General features: G+C 36.6%; 1 protein-coding gene across 1 annotated transcript in view; it reads left to right on the top strand.

Moving 5' to 3' along the window:
* The window catches only part of LOC107583013 (plexin-B2-like), a 105,220-nt gene that overhangs the window by 48,387 nt on the left and 38,448 nt on the right, over positions 1–18,385 (top strand). The window contains exon 2 of the mRNA XM_016269115.1: positions 9,952–10,029. The gene's annotated coding sequence lies outside the window, so the exon portion shown is untranslated. The remainder of the gene's footprint in view (positions 1–9,951; positions 10,030–18,385) is intronic.

The following is an 18,385-nucleotide window of genomic DNA, read 5'->3' as shown; positions in this document are numbered from 1 at the left end:
AAGACTTGTGGGTGTAGTTGTAATACATGTGTTTGTATATGTAAAGTACTGTTTACACTAGGGCTGCACGATTATGACAAAAATCATAATTGTCAATTATTTCCTTGAAATTGTAATTGCGATTATTAATTACGATTATCACAATTTACATTGAATAATGTTTATACCATTGTTTGTTGCTACTGCATGCCGTATTTTTATATGAAAATAAACAAGCTGAAAACACTAACTGAAAAACTTCTAGAAAACTTCTCTATAGTATTAAGCCTCAAATGTCAACTATACATCAGATTGGTTTCTTTTAATTATAAAAAAGTAAAAATATGAATAGTATTATAATATACTAAAACTAAAATTAAAATAATGGGAAAAACCCTTAAGATAACATGTAGGAAATTGGAGTTGGGACCCACGTAATGATGAATTTTCCTTTCTCTTGTCTCTCTCTATCTCTGTGACAGGCTTGTGTGAACATTTCTGTGTGTTGGTGACTCTGCTTGGCATAAGAGCCTGTGTCATGCCCAGCAGAGCATAATAGCATCAAGACTTGTGGGTGTAGTTGTAATACATGTGTTTGTATATGTAAAGTACTGTTTACACTAGGGCTGCACGATTATGACAAAAATCATAATTGTCAATTATTTCCTTGAAATTGTAATTGCGATTATTAATTACGATTATCACAATTTACATTGAATAATGTTTATACCATTGTTTGTTGCTACTGCATGCCGTATTTTTATATGAAAATAAACAAGCTGAAAACACTAACTGAAAAACTTCTAGAAAACTTCTCTATAGTATTAAGCCTCAAATGTCAACTATACATCAGATTGGTTTCTTTTAATTATAAAAAAGTAAAAATATGAATAGTATTATAATATACTAAAACTAAAATTAAAATAATGGGAAAAACCCTTAAGATAACATGTAGGAAAAAAATGCATCTTAAGCACACAGAATAACATAAGAGGACTTTGAACGATTAATTGCTGCTTTGAACAATTACGTAATTGTGGCACCCATAATTGTAATCGCGATTAGAAATTTGATTAATTGTTTACACCTCTTCATTCACCCCCACCCATGCACATTGACATTAGCTTCTTGTATAATTATGAAAAAAGTTGCTTAAAAAAGGTCATTAGCAAACTTAATGTTCACAATAATGTGCTTTACTTGATTTTTAATGTCCTTTTGTGTGGGATTTTCTCTTCAGTTCATAGTGAATATGTTGAGGATCAAAAACTCTCTTGAGCTCTGTTCCAAAACCTAGTTAGCTGCATAGTTAGACAGCATTTTAGGACACTTATGACACAAAAGCTGATGCCTTATAAGATTTAGCTATTTAGGGGCAGCATTGTATGTATCCTTGGCAGATTAGACCATCTCAGTATGCCATGCAACACTCTCAGTGCTTAGAAAACGGCATTGTTAGCTTATAGCAAAATGCTAACAGTAAACATGAAAGGAATTAATTGTGAATTGAATCTCTTGTGCACTTCGTGAAAGGCATTGTGTGTATTTGTGTTGTGTGTAGTTGTTGACAGTGTCAGGTGTTTGAAATCAGTCAAGTATGAGGAACATTTCATTTAGGGTGCTGTCGTACAAGGTTGTAGCCTATGTAGGCAGTAAACAGCGAGGTGGCTCATTAGTTTGTACTTACACGGCAAGTAAAGTGTGGTCTAATTAAAATGTCCATCTAAGACTCAAATTCGTCCTTAAGATTTTCTAAAGTTTCAGTAATTATAATTATGCCTACATAATGGTAATCAAGAGTTACATAGCCTTCCCCTTCAGGAAACAAGCAGTCACACCCTTCATTAGAAAAGAGTGTAATATCCAAAACACCTGTGACTAAACAATTTTCATGGAAGTCTTGAGAGCATTTTATACGGTACTTCCCGCCTCCCTTGTGTACAGTCATTTTTCAGACACACAAAGGACTTGTGTAACTTGCTAGCACAACTTCTATCGAGTGTCTGAATGAGCCGGTATTGAAATTTGCATTGCAGTGTAAATTAAACGTATGTAAACAAAAATTACGTTAATTTCTATAAAATGGCAAATTCCAAAAATTTGACATTGCTCGCTGCTCGATCTTCATCGATAGAAATATTTTACATATCTCCACCATCCCAAAGTGGGCTTTTTTAAATTTATTCTAGGACAATATTCAGAATGATTTTAGATCAACTTCCCAATTTATTCCGCACCAACTTCTAGGTATGAGGCAAGTGCTACACTCCAGGCAGGAAATGAAGACAAGGATCATTTCCTTTCTGTGATAAAGCATACTGCACACAGAGAGCACATGAGGAGACACATTTTATTTCCACGAATATCACGAACTCATTTAAGACCCCAGGCCGTTGGATTGTTTTCTGTCAGGTACCACATCTCACTCTGCCTCACTCAATTTAAATGTATTACATGCCTTTTCCCCTTGGGACAGGAAACATGACCAGGTAAGGATCCTGTTAAAGGGCTGTGGCTTCCAATTCCAGAATCTTTTTAGTGTCTGACCTAAAATAGGGTTAGGCGAAGCGTTATTATACTCCAGTCTGGCCCAGTAAACCCTAAAAAAGCCTCTAAGGAGCATCAGACTTAGTTCTGGCATCCATGCTCACAGAATCCAGGTCAGAGCAGAGCAGAGGGCTGGCCGACCTGGAAGCTTCTGTTCAGTTGCCTGAGGGTTTTCCTCCAGCTAGAGTTATTCAAGTATCTAGTACACAGTCCATGGAATACTCTGAAAGAATGTGGATCAGTAGCAGAGCTTGTCTTTAAGGTATGTGGGCGCAAATGGGAAGACTTGCTGCTTTATTTTATTTAATGTTTTTCACTCTGAATTGAACATGAAAACATTAGACAATAGATAGACTATCATCCTTCTATTGAATGCAACAACATGCATACGCAACCAGTGTAGTCTGATTAAAGAAAAAAAATTGAGACTGAGCCATTTTTTTATGAATCACTCCTGAATCATTCTGAGTGATTACTGAATTTATCTCAGTCACTAACCGAAACGAGCTGAACAAACTTTTTTTCTCAATTTACATTATTTTATTTTATTGCTTTTTTATTGTTTGCTTGTTTTTAATTGTACTTTTTATTATTATTTTTATATATATTTTAAAATGATGTGTATTTTATTTATCCAAACAAAATTACTCAATAAATTCATAATCCCCCTTTTTTTTTTTTAAATAGACACTGCTAAATTTCTTGTGGTTCATCACACCCATTAAAGCTCCACCATAGATGGATATTGTGGATGCTACAGATGTGATCCGAGTATTGTTACTTATTATTAGGTTGAATATGCAGCAAAAATAACTTTTGTGAAATAAAATTGCTGACATTGTAATTATAAAATATTTTTATGTGGACTGATCATATAGTAAGTGCTAGGGATGAATTGTACGTGGGATCTTTTTTTTCTGCTTTAGTTGAAACCTGCCATGGTGCGTCTCAGTTAAAGGTGCTAATGATTACCAGTTTCTATTTTTAAGGTGGATTATTCTGCATTTGCTTTGTTCTGTTTGTCAACCAAGAAAAGGTGGATAAGGGTGTTAATCTTTTTAAATGTCACTTTTGATCATTTTAATGCATCTTTGCTGAATGTATGTATTTATTTATTTCAAAAAAGCCTTAATAATGTTTATTACAAGTTATCTTGTTTTGAAAATGTGCAGGATGTTTACTTACTGGAAAACAAGACCAAAGTGCAAAATGATACATTGCTAGCCGTCGGCTGTTACATGCTCTGTCGTGTCCACACAGGTCAACAGGGTCTGTGAATGTGTGTGATGGTGTGTGTGTGTTCACGATCACGGTTATCACGTTTTCACACACACCCACCTGTAAAAACATAGTCTCTGAACCATGCAGTAGCTTCATGAAGTCTTGCTGCAGTTAAGATCGCATTTATCACTGTGTGTGTGTGTGTGTGTGTTTGTGGCTTAGGGTTTCAGTGCCTGGGAGCCATAAGCCCCAGATATGGAGCGGCTAGTCGAGAAGGGAAACATGGAGCTCTGTGATTGTATGTGAGGCTGGTTTTTGTTTCATGGACCTCTGCGTTCCTATACTGTCAGATGTGAGGGAGATTGAGATTGTGTTTTGAAGAAGGAATTGGTTTTAATCTTGTATGATGCTTACTAGTGGTTAAACGGATCGTAGTTGATCCGTGATCCGTACGGACCAAGCCCCACGGTTCGGCAAGCATGTGATCTGTGGTTTAATTGCAAAATTTAACCATAATAGAGTATAAGTTTATCATTTGTTCGTATTTACACAAGCAAGCAAATTTTAAACAATTCCAGAGAGAAAAGGCGAAAGGGAACTCGATTCGTTACTCGTGCGCTGTTCTCTACGCGCACATCCGCGTTTAAGACGCCGAGTGAACACCGAACTGAATCCTCTGCTGAGTCCCCTGAACAGACACATACACATGAAATTATGACAGAATACCCATCTCGACAATCATTCAGGTAAACGCGGTCAGTTATGTCTCAAGTGAATGAAAACAGCTGAGAAAGAAATCGGATGTGATGTGTATCATTATATCGGATCCGTGCATCAGGTCTTAAAGGGACAGCGGCCTATAAATACTGCTGCCGTCATTTAATGATCATTAAACAACAAAACAGCTGTGATAAAAATCTATATTTAATTTATACAGTGAAAACTATGCAGTGTTATTTCCCCTAATTATTAAGTTTCTGTATTTGAATTCTACCAACCTTATTTTATTTGTAACATACTCTGTTGTATTTATCTATGCTTGTAATTTGTATATTTGTTCTTATTTTTGCTGGCTGTTCTCTTGTCTCTTTAATAATGTTTAAACTTTCTTAGTTAATCTAGTAGTATTTACTGTGGTATCAAAGAAGTACTTCGCTTTAAGTAATAAATGGAAAGCATTTTTATTATATTTTTATTTTCTTGCTGATCCGAAAAATGGTCTGATCCGTGGGTCAAAAACCGTAATGTGATCGGAACCGTGAGATTTGGGATCCGTTGAACCACTAATGCTTCTATGTTTTTCACCAACACAGTGCAGGTTCTGATGCAAGTGTCGATGCACAATCAACCCATTCTGTGAATTTCCACAGAAGAAAATGTGATTCTAGACTGTAAAATTTGTCTCTGCACCCTCTTGACCCAGGAACTATTATCGATAATGTTCTCACTATGTAGTTTTTGAAACAGCAACTCAATTCAAAACCAAACTAGATTGCCTCTATTATAATCAAGCAGTGCTGGAATAGCTCAATGTGATGCACATTCAGTTAATGGACACACACTCATCTGTTTTTGACACTGTGCAGTTACTACAGCCACTTTTATTTTCCCTGTTGATCTGAAATGTATGCATAAATTGATTTATCTTATTTATTATATTTAATATTGAATGATTTATATATTGAAGAAATGTTATTTAATAAACGTAAATTATATATACACATTTACTGCATTTACTTAATAAATAAATCAGTAAAGAAATGAATAAAAAAAAAAATAATTCTATTATTTTTTTCATTTAATTACTATAAAATATTTGCCTGTCTGTCTGATACATATAAAAATTGTAAATCTAAAAAAAAAAAAATATATATATATACAGTATATATACACACACACACACTTATATATAAGTGAAATGAAAGCCACCTCAGAAAGATACTGAATTAAATCATTTTGGGTGTTTAAAAAAAATAGAGAAGCGGTAACTGTATACTCTGAAAGGTCAGAGTTCACTCAGAATTGGTCAAAGTCCTGTTTGGAAGAATCTCTGGAATGCCCTGAATGTGAGGGTCTTAAGCTCAATCACACTGGAGTTTCACGTTTGGCAGTATTGTGGTAATTGTTGATGGTGTCAGTTGTAACATTACCTCCTGCTGTCCTGTCCATTTTGTCCTCACTCACACCCACCTCTCTGTCAAATCATTGTGGGTGTGTGTGTGTGTGTGTGTGTGTGTGTGTTTGTGTTTGTGTTTGTGAGATCACAGATGGTGGTGGTTCCATCAGTGTTTCCAGAGTCAACCTTAAATCTGTGTTGTGTGTTTTTATGCATATGTGTGCTTATAAAGAGCATTTGGTGGTCTACAATTGTTTGCAGACTACATCTTTGTGCGTGCGTGTTCTTGATCATAAAGGTCATCTTGTGGTTCAGTGGTTGCTTCCAGACAGTGTGTCTTGCCTCTTTGTATGTGTTTCCCAGCCGAGTCTCCGAGCCCGTCCTGGCTAAAGATCTTTCCCAACATCACATCATGCTCACCCTCATTCAGCACAAGTCACCCTCCTCCTCCTCCCCCCTCTAGTTCTGGATGGATTGATGCTTGGATGAGGGAATGCCAGCAAAGGATCTGCATTTTTAACTTCCGACCCTGACGTTTATTTCATCTGTCGATCAGCGCTGTGCGGTTGCGGTGTGTGTGTTTAATGAGTGGTAACTGGAGGTTTTGAAGTTTTTGCCAGTTTTTTGGTGGGTTTTTCGTTGTGTTGTGCGCCAGGAGTGAACCGACTCTAGCTGCGGGACAGATTACTGAAACAGCCCTCCGCTTTCTTCAGGAAAATATTTTTAGACATGTTCGGGTTCTGGCACGTCACGCTTCACAAGTTTTGAACAAAATTCTGAATGTTTTGGACAACTTACGCCTAAAAGCTCTGATTACGGACAGCTTTGTTCCTGACAGAGGCTTTTTTTCTGGCTCACTGGGTCCTAAATGCTTCAACGCTAAGTTTATGGAATACCCCTTTATGGACATTGTGCAGTTTGTTGATAAAAGTTTTTGTGTGTTTTGTCTGCATGCTTGGATCAGATCATTCAGACTGGCTGGAGTAAAAGAGAATGACTTGTCTTTTGGCTATGAACCTGTATGTACATGTATGTGGGTGTGTGATTGAGGAGGAAAGCGACAGAAAGAGATCAGAATTCAGAAACATGACTACACACATCTGCTTCTCATTGGTGAGTCCACTAAGGAGCCAAAACGTATGGTGACTGGCAACATACACGCACAGAAACACTGAATGAGAACATACTTTGGGGCAGCAGTGAAATAGCTAGAGCTTAACGTTTCAAGCCCACCTCTCTGCCCACACCCAAATCCCTTTGACCCTCGACACCGAGCCTCTGAAATCATCAAATAGCCCAGGGCAACCTCGGCATATGTGAAAGACATCAGAATGAATGGACATGCACAGATTCTGATGGGATGATGTTGGAAGACAGATTATATTCAGAATAGCAAACTAACATGTGAATTTACTGAGTTTACAGAATGAGTGGATGTTCTAGTACATTTAAATAATATAAATATTAAAGGGATAGTTCACACAAAAATGAAAATTCTCTCATCATTTGCTCACCCTCATGAGTGAAACGCAATAGAAGATCATTTGAAGAACGTTGGTAACCAAACAGCTGATGGTAGCCATTGACTTCCACGGTATTTTTTTTTCCATACTATGGAAGTCAACTGTTTGGTTACCAACATTTAAAGGTCCCATATTTTACACCTTTCTGGAGTTTTATTTTAGGTTTTGATGTCCTTAAGAATATATATTTGCGGTATACGTACCAAAAACCATCTCAATATATTTTTACAGCTAATTTCTCAGGAGCTCTGCTGAGAACAGGTCGATTTTGGCCTGTCTAATTAATATTCATGAGCCTCTCTTCTGATTGGCCTGTTGTTTTCTGAGTGACACATGGCCAGGCCAACCACAGGTAACTAGGGTCAGCCGACGTCACAGCGCTAGCTGGAGGCAGCAAAACAAAGAGGAAACTGGAGGTGGCCCATTCAAATCAGTGCAGATTCGGCTACATAAGGAGCTTAAAATATCATCTTGTTGTGATGTTGGGGGCCAGAATCGACGTAATACAGCCTCAAATTAGAAATCTGATTGCATATCTGCTGCCACTGCCAGACAAAAAAACGACGACAGCTGTGGTTAAAGCGATAAAACGAGCAGACTGGACAGAAACAATCGTCAAAAATGCTCACGTTTACAGCGCACACTAATTATCAGAAAAGGTTCAATAAAGTATTGTCTTTTGTTCTTATGGGCACGCGCCCATAGATTTCTTGTCTTATGTCTATGTTTCTTGCATCTCACGACTGCGTCGTGTATGAAATAATGTCTGAGTGCATGTGCATAAAAAAACAAACTGACGATTTGTATATAATCATTTGTAATTGTATATACATTGTTGTGATTAATTGTGGCTAGAACAATAATGTAGCTGTAAAATTGTTTCCTGCTGGAATTGAAATGTATATACATCTTCATCATGACTAGATAGACACAGTGAGTTTGTCTTTACTATGCATGTTAGATGTGAGCCACCTCATAGTAACAATCCTGTCAGATCGTCCATCCTTTTGAGTGAGAGTGTAACTTTACAGGTCAGCCGATCTGGTTTTGTGGTTAGCTAGCTAGGTTAACTAGACCTCAGTTATCATGAAAAAAGCCAGGAAATTTCAGTTTTGACAATATGGGACCTTTAAAAAGTAAATAAAATTGTGAGTGAGAAAATTATGACAGTATTTTCATTTATGGGTGTTATATGGGTATATATATATATATACAGTATATAATTATATAATATTATCATCATTGTTATATCATAATTACTGTTGTTTTATTTTCTTTGTTCTATTGTATTTGTTTATCAGAACAAAATATTTGGAAATCACATTGTGTATATAAGCATTTTTGTTTGCTGCTTGTCTTATTTCCATTAATTAAAAAAAAAAATCACAAAAAATAATAATAATAAAAAAAATGTATATGTATATTTCCATAATGGCAAAGGAATTTTTGTTTTCAAGATGTTATAACAGATGGCACTAACATGTTTATCATGGATTATTGTCTAGTGATTAATAAATAAATGAATAAATATAAAAAGAATATTAGGCAACACCGTATGCATTATGGTAGTAGTTGACTCAGATCTTTGTCACAGATTCAGAGGAGTTGCCATATGTGAGCTCATCTTATTAAGGCAATGATCGCTCTGAGAGAAGAGAGACAGGTGTGTGAGTCTGTAGACACGGATAAATGCTTTTCCACTGATGCATGGAGGGAGGGAGTGAGTGTGTAAGTGTGTTTAAAGCTCTTCAGGGACTCTTCATCTGTGACGTTAGCACTAATGAAACATGTCTGTCATTTACCCTCATCATGTTGTTCGTCTATAAACCGCATTCTCTCTGGGTTAAGTCAGGCCGTTCTGCTCTTGCTGTAGATTACTGTAATTTTCGTAACAGCCACACACCAATTTTTTCCTCACAGATGGCTTGACCACAAAGAGTCTGGTACCAAATTGAGTCTGATAATTCTTCTTTTAGTATCGACTTGGTTCCAGCACTTTTGACATTCTTAATTCTACCCCATATCGGTTACACTGTGAGCTTTATTTAGACTCACTTTGGCATAGCCCTGATCTAGCCTGTGTCTGAAGGCTTCTTTGTTGTTCTTTCCTGTTTCCAACACCCACTGTTAGAAAAAATAGGCCATGTCCAATCAAAATTCCTTGTGCATGTGATTTAACCCATATATACACACATTCACAGATATTAAAAGCAACGCAGACAAGCCGTCATCGTTCCTCCAGTATTGCTAACTCATTGACAACACACCCAATACTTGACTGTGTTCATTTATTGTCAATATTCAGTGGTTTAAAGCAATAACCCACAATCAATTGTTGTCCAAATTATGTATTTTTAATTATCTCATAGGTTTCATTGCAAATTTAGCGTTTAAATAATTGAATCGGGTTGCAGAATGGGCTAAGCCGATGCGTAATTGACTCTAGCCTCATCTGAGTGCCTGGCACAGAATTGGAAATGTGCTCATTGGCGTTTTTTGTGTGTGATTCTCAGTCCATTTCATTGTAATAATGACCTTTGTTCTTTCTTTCTTTCTTTCTCGTAGTGTTTCTGCAGCAGCACTTAAGAGGATCAGAGGAAACAAAAGAGGAGGAGGAGGGCAGAGAGAGGGGGAAAGTCAAAAGTAAGTGTCGAGTAAGGAGATGTAAGACTGAGTTTGGCAGTACGGAGTGGGGATGGGCTAGTTAATCTACATTTTGCTTTCTAATTTCTGTCTTCGCTTTACTATTTTGTGCTTTTAAAGGGATAAATTCCAAGATGCAACTTTTCAGAAAGGGTTTTGACATGCGGACAGCGTGATGCTCTTAAGTGTACTGTTAGACTGTAAACTCAAACAGTGAAGTTTAAAGCATCGCCCTTTAAAGCATCACTGCTGCATCCATCCAAACAGCACTTTAACCCATTCTCCACATACAGGAATGAATTTCAAGACCCTTTTTTTTGTCTCTAAATCGCCTGTTGTGAGAAATGTGAGAACTGTGACTGTTTTGTGCAATATTATAGTTTGTTTATTTAAAAAAATTGCATACACATTTTGATTGTTGTCTTTGGCTTTTGTGTCTCATCTCGTGCCTTTAGAACTGTGTTTTTAAGATGCTGTGTCAAGTTAAAAATGATTGGGAGGCATAATATATAGGTACCATAAGGTTTTTTTTGTTTTGTTTTTTTTACATATGTGACCCGCTAATTTGAATACTTGTGCATTAAATTGATCAAAAGTAACAAAGACATATATAATGTTACAATGTTATTTTTTAAATTTTTATATATATATATATATTTTTTTTTTGTATGTATATATATATATATATATATATGTATATATATGTATGTATGTATATATATGTGTATATATATATATATATATATGTGTATGTATGTGTGTGTGTGTGTGTGTGTATATATATATATATTTATATATACTACTGTTTTACTGTATTTATGCTCAGGCTTCTTTCGCAATTATTAAAATCACAGACCCCAAATTTTGATCGGTAGTATAGATAAACAAAATAGTATAGAATTTTGATATTGTTTATCAGTTATTATTGTTAACTTATCTCATCATTTGCTCTGTTTTTGAAATAATGCATCCTATGCACATAAAAATAAATGCGCCTGACCTCATCATGGTTTAATTATATAGGGCTTGTCAAGTAATTGTTCAGAAAACTCACCAAAAATTTGATTATGAAAATGTAGATTTACACATTCCTCTTGAGGTGCAGTGGAAAAAAAGGAAGTAATTTAATAGGATAAATTGCTTTTCCTTTCTCTTCCTAACAATCAGAGAATCTAAGTGGTAGAGAAGGCGCCTGAGAGTGGTAATTTCTCATGAGATTGTCTTAAAGGGTTCTCTAGCCACTCCCTGATCTTCTGCTGTTTACTCACGTCTGCTATTGCCTGGAACGGTCTCTGTTGTCCTTCAGTAAAGGATTGGATCCATGCTTTTTATACAAAGAAGGTCAATGAAACATGAAACCAGACCCTCCAACCACAGAAAGTCTTTCCACCCTTGCCTTATTGCATTTATATTGAAGCCTGAGGCAGTCTGCTTTTTTTCATGAGGCAGCAAGGAAATTCTGATTGCAAGGCAGATTACGAGCTGCACTTGATTTTGCTATGAGATGCCGACTCCTAGTTTTTCTTTTTGCTGGTTATTAAGCAGCAACGATGGACACTGAGCTCCTATTACAGAAAGAAAGTATTAGCTTCACATACATGAAGAGAGAGCTAGACCTTGGTAAATGTTAATCTGCTATCGCAAACCATTTTCCATAAAGCCTCAATGTGGATTTTGTCTCAGTCGCTGACAATGATTAGTAGCTCCTGTCAGTCACGTCACTATGATAATAAGTTTGTGTACGCGTTTGATTCTCAGTAGGTGATTACACCCAGGAAGTGTGTGATATTGTGTGTAAATTCTGTCTATTGCACTACTTAAAAGTTGTAGTAAAGCATGTTCACCAGCTAAACTTTCACCTGCAGAGAGACAAACTCATCGCTTCAGGCTATTTCCTAAGGTGTAAAATAATTTTTTACTGTCAGTAGTATTGATGGGACTGGAATGAATCAAAAGTAGCTGAATCAGAAGTTTTTTAGTAGTAGCTGAAAATGTTTTTTTTTAATGCTTTTGAAAGAAGTCTCTTGTTCACCAAGGCTGCATTTATTTAATCAAAAATACAGTAAAAACAGTAATACTGTAAAATATTGCTGCAATTTAAATTAACCAATATTTTTTAAAATGCCATTTATTCCTGTGATTGCAAAGCTAAATTTTCAGCAGCCGTTACTGAAACATTACTTCAGTGTCACATGATTCTTCGGAATTCATTGTAATATGCTGATTGGTTGCTGTAGAAACATGTCATTATCAATGATGAAAACCGTTGTACTGCTTAATATTTTGTGGAAACTAATACATTTTTCTGAATTTTTTTGATGAACAGAAATTTTTATTTGAAAAGGATTTTTTGCAGCTTTATAAATGTCTCTGTCACATTTTTTTTCAATTTATCGTGTCTTTGCTGAAAAAAAGTATTAATTTATTTTCCTAAACTTGTGTGTATTTTACTTTATCTGATCTATCTGATTATAAAAAGACCAAGTTTAAATCTTTGCCCTACAAGATGGATTGCAATCTGTTCTGAGATGCATTAAAGTCTATATATCTGGTTGTTCAGCATTGAGTCAACTAATGGCATGAATTTGGCACGGAACCGACCAATAGGTGACAGAGGAAGTGTTCTGGAAGCCTTAGTAGGATGTTTCTGTATATACAACATTATCCTAGTCCAATTTCACCAAAACAATTCAGTGGGCCAAAAAGTCTTGAGCAGTTTATGCAGAAATTCGTTCTGCTCATGTTTTATGAATCAGGCTCAGTGTTTGTAAATCTAAATGTAAATATAGTATTTATAGACTAGTCTATTAGCATAAAAAAGTTTGTTTGTTTGTGAGCCGGATCACATAGCACATGTAGCCCAAACTGCCCTACTGCAGGCTAAGAAGCTTCAGTCTGGCTAACAGTGTGTTTTGAATTTCAATACAGTTGCTGACATATGAGAGAGAATAAGTGATTATTTCAAGCAAGTCTCCATTTGCCTCTAGATTTGAATGAGGTCTGTTTATGAAGTGCCTCTGGAGTCTCAAAGATTCATGTGGATTTTAGTGTACATTCGTGTTTTTGTGCCTGTGTAAGTGCAGAGTCTTCTTGTAATTACTTTTTGTCAGCCACCAGGCCTCGCATCATTTTACGGAGAGGTCAAACCACCATCACCTCCTGTCGAACATGCTTACTTGCTGTAGGTCTTGTCGTTATTAGTTTTAATGGTTTATTCAAACAGCTGTGTCGAATGAAAGGTCTTTAGGGCCTCTCTTGGAGTTTAAATGTCAGGGAACTCTGTTTGAGCAGAAGTCTGCTTTCTGAAGAGATTTTGGAGCTCAGAGGGCAAGTAATAACAAATTTACAATAAGTAAACTTAGGTGCTTGGGAGACTACCAATGATTCAAAGATTCACACAAACACACACAGGATGAGATGGAGATGCGGTGACTGGCGTGTTGTGCTTGAAGCAGTGCCATACACTCCTGTACTTTGCATGTGTATGAGCAGGATTCAAAATTAACTTTCAAGATGTGTCAAAATGTCCTTTTGGTGAAAAAATGCAAATAGTTGGTTTGTATTTATTTATGTACTTATTTACAAACTTATTTTGAGTTAATTTCTATTAATTTATTTACACATTTATTTACTCATTTACTTATATATATATATATATATTTAATTATTTATTTGTATATTCATTTATATATTCATTTATGATTATTTAAATTTCTCTATTTCAGATTTGTATTTATACACATTAATTTTTTGTTGTTTCATTTACTTTTATTGGCAAACAATGCAAAGTACAGTTTTATGACTGTTAAGAAATAGTTATTTACTCAAAATCTTCTCATTTGCCATTGGCAGATGTGGCAAAAATTTAATTTTGGACTGTACATGTAAGTATGTACATGTTACAAGAGAGGCTCAGTTGCATTGTTGGAAGTCATAGTTTAGCCAAGTGACTCTGATAAAGTGAAACTCTGCAGTCTTATATATCCAGAGCTGGAGAATTATGACCCTTGTGTAATAATAAGCAATGGAGTCAGATATATAGCCCCTTGCTGAAATTATCGACCCTCTGCTCTGGAAGAATTATGGGCGGTCTCACCTGTCCTCCCCCCTAGTTCATAATCTGTGAGAGAGGGAAGCCAGAGCAGAGGGGACATAGCAGTTTTCAGGAAATAGACCCAAAGCCCGGTCATAGATCCAAACCAAGATGGTATCAGGAAAGACGCATGTTCCTCTCTTTTCAGAAGCTCTATTTGTAAACTTAGTCAGCAGATTTATTACCTACATAGACACCTTCCAAGACAGCATCCTAATAGATCCTCATACATGACTGGTTTTAAACACTCTTCATAGGCAGCAACTCGTGGGCCGCCTCAGAGGAGACTTGTTTAGATGTTAGCATGTTGCTAAGCTAACAGTATGATATTCAAAGCATAAAAAAATAATAATACACAAATATTAGGGACAAAATGTAATTGATAATTACTTTAAACTGTTTTTATCAGTACTTGTCTGTTTTATTGAAATACAAGTTTATTTATAGTCAATATTTCCCCATCATCTGTCCACCATCTTGAATTTGATTGTTGCAGTGCATTCTGGCATTGCCTTCTCTACTTAAGATGCTGCCTTGAAATTTGGCTAAAACGATGTATCTTAGAAGGCATCTTAATTAACATCTCTTATCTTTTGGAACAGCCTTCAAGTCGATGCCTTAAAATGGTGCCTCAGTAGGCAGCTCTTCATGTTTTGGAACAGAGCGAGAGTTTCTGGTTTGATGGATATATTTGCTCTCTTAGCAGTAATAGTTGTGATCTATCCCAGAAGTCTGCACTACTGTAATCTATTCCACGATCCATGATCTAGCAGAGAGGCCATGACACGGCATGCCAGTGGAGGAGATGGAGCGTTTTACCGGTTCTGGCTGGTGCTTGAGAGGGAGGGGAAGTTGATTTCCTTGAGATCCTGACAGACAGGAATAAGCTTTAGTTTCTGATCTGAGTTGAGCCTCCATGAAGTTTTTTAGACCTGTATTTGACTCTCAAGTCGATCCTGCATCATAGGCCGATTTAAAGCTTTTAGGGCACCCAACGGAGGGAGAGCATCAAAATCTTGTCATGCCTGGCAGGGGTAATTTGACCCAGAGGAGCTGACAGAAAGATTGGAGGGAGAGCGAAAGAGAGTGAGGTGAATAAGTGAAGGAGGATGAGCGTGTAAATGAATTAGAGCTGGTTTCTGTCTGAGCATTTGCTCGGTAAAACATATTCACAGTGGCGGACCAAAGACAACCTTAGTAATCTTTGATCCTAGTGAATTTACCACGACAAATATACCAGTTTTCATCCTCTCATATTTAAAATTTAGATCATTTTTTACACATTGGTGTTTATTTAGCAAGCATCACCCAAAAACCCTTAGTATTAAACTTCAATATGAAATTTATCCTGCGCTTTTTGTGCTACAGACATAAGTTATACTTCAAATATATGGCATATTGAGGCCATATTTAGGGAAAAAATATTAACTTGAGGCCATGGCCAGTTTCACATTCACACTAAGGATGATAACTATAACCACCAAGTTTTAATAATCACTTCAATTCTGTGAGAATATGGAAGTCCAGAGTTGTGTCGCTAATAATAACGACACAGAGCAATATCATTGGAATCATTTTTAGAAAAATCTCTTTCTAGCTGGTGAACGATAAAAACCTTCAAATCAGAATCTGCTTAATTTGAGATTCTGAAAAGGGTTTGGGCATTTAAAGCGGCAGATGACATAATTACAATGTGTAAAAAAAATAACTTAGAACACATTAAAAGCCACTTAGCAACACCCTTGAATCAAAGGAGTGAGATTTGCACCGGCAAGCACCATTTATTTTATTTCACAAATGTCTTATTTTGCTGATTTTGCTAATGTATGATATTCATACAGACCATATGACTTCTCTAAGTAAACAGCCTCTTGTCCGTCTACAACTGGGTCGATAAAATAGAGTACTGAGGTCAGAGGTCGTGAGAGCGAGCTTCTGAAAGGAAATCGGCAGACCTTCGTTGGCTGTTTTGACACTGACTTTGGCCTCCAAATGAGGTTTTAATTGACTTGTAAAATTCTTCCCTGCTTGTTGAGGGTTTTTTTTTGGTCACATCAGGTCTTGACATTATGATAAGTGCTTCTCTGCTTGTTCTCCCCCATCTCCCCCTTTTCCTCTGTCTTTGACAGACACAGACAGGTATGACACGTAACGATTCTGTTGACCTTTCACTATGTCACTTGGTATTTTGATAATAATACGGTTGTGTTCCCTCACTGTGACAATGTCTTTCTGGAAGCTCCTGAGAAACAATTAGCTGTCAGATGCGGTGAGACTGGCCGTGTCCCAAGCCGCCCGCTGAGGAGTTTCAGCTCAGAGTATCGATTCTCCTTCCTCAACCATCCTCTTCCTCCTGCTATCTCAGCCGTGCATCTTACCTCCTCCGTTCTTTCCTCTGGATGCAAAGTTAAAACTGCAGAAGGGAGGACAAATCTCTCCTGTACATTCTCTTATTCTGTCTCACTTTCTCAGGAATGATATATTGTTTCTTTAGAAATGATTTTCTTAGCCTGGAAACGAGAGTGCAATTCGGGCACTTTGTCAGATATATTAAAAGAAAAAAGTTATGAGAGCAGAACCAGAGGAAGACGGATCCTTTTGCTTATTCGACAGAAGTACAGTTATTCCGCTAGTCATCATTTCCGGGGCTTTGATAGATGTCTGAGTGCTTGACTGCAAGCTGTCATTAAAGCAAAAGGGGAAACTACAAATACAAAGTAGTTCTGAAATTCATATCAATTTTTCACTTCAACTTTTAACTTCGATTGTTGTATATGGGCTGTAATGTAATATAATGTCTACAAGTTTTTTCTTTTTTATACTTTTGTGCTCTGTGTGTGGCCGTGATCACGCGTCTAGTGTGTTCACGTTATGCTTTTAATTAAATTGAATCCATACTCCATTTTCACTTCTATAATGCTCCATATACGAAGCACAGATCATAACATAAATCCACAGATCAAAGCCAGATGGAGACTCTGCATGCATATGTTTCCATTGCTGATGAGATCACAGGCCAGATTTCTCCGCAATCGAAACTTGTGGGCAGTGTGTGCGTGCGTGTTTGGAGGCAGACCAATATGCACACATACTGATTATAGTAATTGTACACTAATGGAGATCGCTTCCAGCACCAGTCTGAACGTCACTGCAGTCATCAATCCCTAATCTCTGGTGCAGTGATTCACGGGTCTCTGTAACTGTCTCTAAAATGTCTCTCTCTCTCTTTTCTCTCTCTTTTTGCGAAGTTGTTTCTGCATTACTCCCCATAAGCTGAATTGGTTTCTCAACAGCCTATTAAGAAATTATCAGAGCATTGCATCCAGAACAGAATCCCACGCAGCCGGTACAGAGCTCCAGGCGGCTTGAAAATGCCCTGCTTTCTTATATCTGTTGTAAGGATCAGCAGCAGGGAGTTTAGACCATAAAATAGGCAATTGTGACTAGCTCTTTCTCATTATCTCTATCTTATCTGGGTCAAAATTACTAAAATATTTGAAATCTGAACATTCAGACTTGTTTTGTTCTGTCTGTACATAGAATTCCATCATGGCATCTAATGGAATCATAAATTGATTTAGATGTGGTTATATGCAATTAAGCAAATATAGCCGCACTCAGGCAGCTAAACATTCACTTTTAAGCAGATAAAAAAAAGCATCAAAAAGTAAAAGTTAATACATTTAAATCTTATTTAGAAAATAAATTGAAACACTGGTGTATCAAAAAAAAAAAAGCTTTAAATGAATCTTGCTTTTTGATAATTGTACACCTGCTGAGCAAGTGCTAGCATTACCATTTTGTTTCTTTACACATCTGCCGTGTGTTGTACAAATGAATGTTATGTGGTAGATATCAAATAGGAATATTGCGTATCCGATTTGAGTGGAACACTGCATTATTCCTTCCATTGAATTTGAAAAGAATGTGTATTGTAATACTGATCAGAGATTTTCTCCTTGCCTCATCACATGAGCTAGCATTAGCGATTAGCCTACTCACACCAGCTTAAGCCGCACAATGGCTCAAACGAAAATAACCACTTGCCTTTTACAGTTACAGCTAAATGCAGCAGATATTATTAATGATTTAATATGGTGTGTGGGTTCTGGCCAGCTCTTTGGAGATGTGTGTGGTTATGTTATTGAAGAGAAAAGCTGGCATGAGGAATTTTACTTGGTTTTGCCGTCTAAATCACATTGACTCATCCACACTTGGGAAGCCAAAGCTGATTTTCCTCCTATCTGCTTAGAAGTGTGTGAA

Source organism: Sinocyclocheilus grahami, unplaced genomic scaffold (assembly GCF_001515645.1).
Source record: "Sinocyclocheilus grahami isolate Dianchi unplaced genomic scaffold, SAMN03320097.WGS_v1.1 scaffold1.1, whole genome shotgun sequence".
NCBI classification, from domain to species: domain Eukaryota; kingdom Metazoa; phylum Chordata; class Actinopteri; order Cypriniformes; family Cyprinidae; genus Sinocyclocheilus; species Sinocyclocheilus grahami.
Note: the sequence above shows the minus strand (reverse complement) of the source record. Positions and strands in the feature narration are given on the sequence as shown.